The following is a 4,770-nucleotide window of genomic DNA, read 5'->3' as shown; positions in this document are numbered from 1 at the left end:
AGAAAAAGTATGTCTAGAATGAAGGAGATCCTCTACTGTGTTTCTTAGTTCTCATGTGTCCTGTGATAAAATTTAATGGAAGAGTGGCATCAGCAAAATGGCAAAATAGAAGATCCCCCAGCATCACTCCTCTCAAAAAAACAAAGCAGAAACTATTCAGAGACAAGAATACCACTCTAAATTAACAAGAACTTATGGGAGGAGCAGAGAAACTCCCTGGGCCCACAGAATGGAGAGAGGCCATGATCAGTAAGAGAAACAACCATTTCGGATTGTGCAGCCCTCTCCCCAAATCCTGTATAACAACACTCACAAAAAATTTCCCTAGACTCATGATTTCCAAAAAATTTGAGGTGAACATACAATCTCCCCAATGGTTTGAGAGTCTTTGTGGGAAGTCCACTCCTGCCCACAGGAACCACTGAGAATACCACGAGGATACTAATATTCATTCTAACCAACAGTATACTAGCTAGTGTTCCACTTCCTCTGCATCCTTGCCAGCATTTGTTATTTTTAGTCTTTTCAATAATAGTCATTTTAACTGGGCTGAGATAATATCTCATTGTGGTTTCCATTTCCATTTCCCTGATTAGTGATGTTGAGCTTTTTTTCATTTACCTGCTGGCCATCTGTATATCTTCTTTTGTGAAATGTCTATTCATAGTTATTTTGCCCATTTAGTAATTGAATTATAATTTTTTGCTATTAAGTTGTTTGAGCTCTGTATATATTCTGGTTATCAAGCTCTTCTCAGATGAGTAGTTTGCAAATATTTTCTTCCATTCTATAGGTTGTTTCTTCACTCTGTTGATTACTTTGATGTACAGAAGCTTTTTAGCTTACTGCAATCCCATTTGTCGATTTTTCCTTCTGTTGCCTGTGCTTTTGAGGTCTTACTCCAAAAACGTTTGCCCCAACAAATGTCCTGAAGTGTTTCCTCAAAGTTTTCTTCTATTAGTTTTATAGTGTGAGGTCTGTAAGTAATTCCAGCACTTTGGGAGGCCAAGGTAGGACTGCTTGAGGCTGAGAGTTCAAGACAAGCCTTGGCAACATAGCAAGGCTTGTCTCAAACTCTTGATATGTTGTTTCTACAAAAAACAAAACATTCATAGTGTCAGGTCTTAGAACTACGTTTTAATCCACTTTGATTTTTTTATATGTGGTGAGAGACAGGGATCTAGTTTCACTCTTTGGCATACAGACATTCAGTTATCCCAGCACCATTTAGTGACTTCTCATTGTTTTCCCTAATGTATGTTCTTGGTGCCTTCATTGACAGTGAGTTGGCAGTAAATGCATGGATTTGTATATTCTCTACTCTGTTCCATTGGTCTACGTGTCTGTTTTCATGTCAGTACCATGCTGATTTGGTTACTATAGATTTGTAGTATATCTTGAAGTCTGGCGGTATGATGCCTCTAGCTTCATTTTTTCTGCTCACAATTGCTTAGGCTATTTGGGGCTTTCATGGTGCCAGATGGATTTTAGATTTTTTTTTTCTATTTCTGTGAAAAATGTCATTGGTATTAGGATAGCAATTGCATTGAATCTATAGATTGCTTTGAGTAGTATGGGCATTTTAACAATATTGATTCTTCCAGTCCATAAACATGGAATATTTTTCCATTTCTTTGTGTACTCTTCAATCTCCCTCACCAATGTTTTATAGTTTTCATTGTAGAAATCTTTCACTTCTGTGGTTAATTCTCAGGTATTTAATTTTATTTGTCACTATTGTAAATGGGACTCCTTTCTTGATTTTTCAGATTGTTTGCAGTTGGCTTACAAAATTGCTACTGATTTTTGTATTTTGATTTTGTATCCTGCAACTTGACTGAATCTGTTGATAAATTCTAAGAGTCTTTTAGTGGAGTATATAGTTTTTTCCAAATACAAGATCATATCATCTGCAAGGATAATTTGACTTCTTCCTTTCTATTTGGATGCCATTTCTTTCTTCCTCTTGTATATCCTTTCCCAGGGAGAAGATAGCATGTTTTCAGTTGTTCCATAGATACCTACATCATGGTAGACAGAAGCATTATTTTGCTATTTTCCTTATTTGGAAGTAAAGTTAAAAAGAGTGTGTGAAGGCCAAGCAAAAGGTGAACTGTGTGTGGTCACTGTATTGTCACAACATGGTTAAACTAGGAACGTTATTTCCCAGAATTCCATTTCCTGTATGCATCCCAGTTAGGGTTGGTGGCCTGAAGAGGAAGTTGCTTGAGATTTGGAAGGTGGAAGTAAAAGAAATGGCCATTATTTTCTGAAGGTCAGATAAGGTGTTAGACAAATGTAAAGCAGTCTTGCAGTTTCCAGCTTGTTCTGACTCTCCTTTCCTCTTGTTCCTGCCTGCTAGTCCACCTGACCAAGAGCAGCACTAGGCCCACTAGCAGACATCTTGACGGGAACCTACAGAGACAGTAGCTATTCTGAGGCAAATTCTCCTCACATTCCCACTTTGGTGGCCAAAAGTGCTTGGCTTCTCAGAAATTTCCTTTAAGATCTCACTTGCTCACCTATGCCAGTGCTTCAGGAGGACTGAGTAGTGACTCCTTTTCTGATCCTCTAATTCCCTCTTTTTGGATCTTCACTTTCCTAGTTCCACTCATAATTGTGTAAGGTCTAATACCTACAGTAAATCCTTTTCCATAACACTCATATTGGTTCTGTTTCCCAGACTAAACCCTAAGACAAGGCCAAAGCATAGACCATTTCTTAGTCTATTCTGTGCTGCTGTAACAGAATACCACAAACTGGGTAGTTTATAAAGAACAGAAATTTATTTTCATCACAGCTCTGGAGGCTGGGAAGTCCAAGATTGAGGAGCTGGCATCTTGTGAGTGCCTTCTTGCTGCATTATCCCATGATGGAAAGCAAAAGGGCAAGAGCCTAACAGGGGAACAAACTCACCCTTTCATAATGGTACCAACCCAGCCATGAGGGGACATTCAAACCACAGTAGATCACTTATTTTAAACTTACCTTCTAATACAGGCATACCTTAGAGATACTGTGGGTTCAGTTCCAGACCATGACAATAAAGTGAACATCACAATACTGATGATTGATTCCTTTGATCTATTATTTCTCTGAAAAGTCACCTCCTCCAGCAAGGCTTTTCCCAACTACTGTGACTAAAGTTTCATTATGCTCTCTACTATAGGAGCACTTTCATATCAGTTATCGACATCTGAAATTGTTTTATTATGCTCAACCATCAGAACTTCAACTTCTTTAATGCAGAAATTCTGTCTTCTACATCACTGTATTCTCTAATACCTAAAATCATGCCTGGCACCTAGTAAGTGCTAATTAAAATACCTATTGAATAAATGTATGGCTTATTGGGCTAATTACTGCGAATTACTAAAGAAACTAAAATCTATCTCCTAAACATAAAAGACAGAAGTTACAGAAAATGCTAATATATAGTAAAACCTGATATTTTATGGAAATCTAACCTTATTTCACTGCTAACATATTATATTTATTATCCAAATTAACAGTACATGCATGGGGAGATAATATTAACAGACTCTGCTCTTTGCTTCTAAATACAAGATATAATTCATATATTTCAAATTAAATATTTATTATATTTTAATAATGGGATTAATGAGAGCCATCAATGAAAAACTATGGCAATCACATTTTTAAAAACAATTCAAATAACTTTTCTTATTAACAATTAATAGTAAGAGCATACAACAAAAAATTATTAGTGATTTAACTATTTTTAAGTGAAAATGACATTTAGCATTATATTAGGAATTTACTATTAGATACTAGAAACCACAGATGTTTAGTTCTAAGTAAACTATTACTATATCCCATCAGCAAAGATATTAATGAACTAAGCTAAATGATGACCAATACTCTTTAAAGAAATGAAATCAATTAGCACAAGTGAAAAGTCAAAAAGTGACACTATAATTCATTTTCCCTACTTTAACTTACTAAACACTTTACAAATTAAAGAATTAGTCACTTTGTTAATGATGTATTTTACTTTAAAGATACTCATTATGCCTACTAATCTTTACTTTTACCTTATTCACTAAGTGGATTTTTTTCTTTTATAGGATACCATATATGTCTTGGATAAAACCATCTATGATTGTTTGCCACATAGAATTTGAATGTGCAAGAGTTCAGAGAGTTGCCAAAAAAGTAAGTATTAAAATATGATGCCAAAACATTGGTTTCCTTTAAATAACTATAGACAATTCTAGAAATGGAAAAAAAGGGAAGTTTACATTTTAGACTCAAAATCACGTACATTTAAAAATCTTTCTTCATTGATTTTACTAAGAGGCAACTTTAGAAATAAAGCTATTTAATGAAGCTAAAATACTAAACAATAAGTTTATAAAATTTAATGATCATATTGTAAATCATTGTCAGTTTTCCTAACAACTATTTCCCATAAAATTACATTTATATACAAAAAAATCAAGAAATTTTCCCCTTGCAAATAACACATTTGGAGGCAGAAATGAGTAAATGGTATTTGTATACAAAATCAGTAAGGAGTACTCTGTAATGAAAATAATCCTGAGGCAGGTATACTTTTTAAAAATGTTTTCATTGTTTAATATAATTCTAAGTAACAATAACAGTCTTATAGTATAATTTCTTATTCAAATAATGGTTTGTTTTTGTTTTTGTTTTTGTTTTTTTGAGACGGAGTCTCGCTCTGTCGCCCAGGCTGGAGTGCAGTGGCACGATCTCGGCTCACTGCAAGCTCCACCTCCCGGGTTCACG

This window comes from Mandrillus leucophaeus, unplaced genomic scaffold, assembly GCF_000951045.1.
Source record: "Mandrillus leucophaeus isolate KB7577 unplaced genomic scaffold, Mleu.le_1.0 Scaffold131, whole genome shotgun sequence".
NCBI classification, from domain to species: Eukaryota; Metazoa; Chordata; class Mammalia; order Primates; family Cercopithecidae; genus Mandrillus; species Mandrillus leucophaeus.
This window is presented reverse-complemented; position numbering follows the sequence as displayed.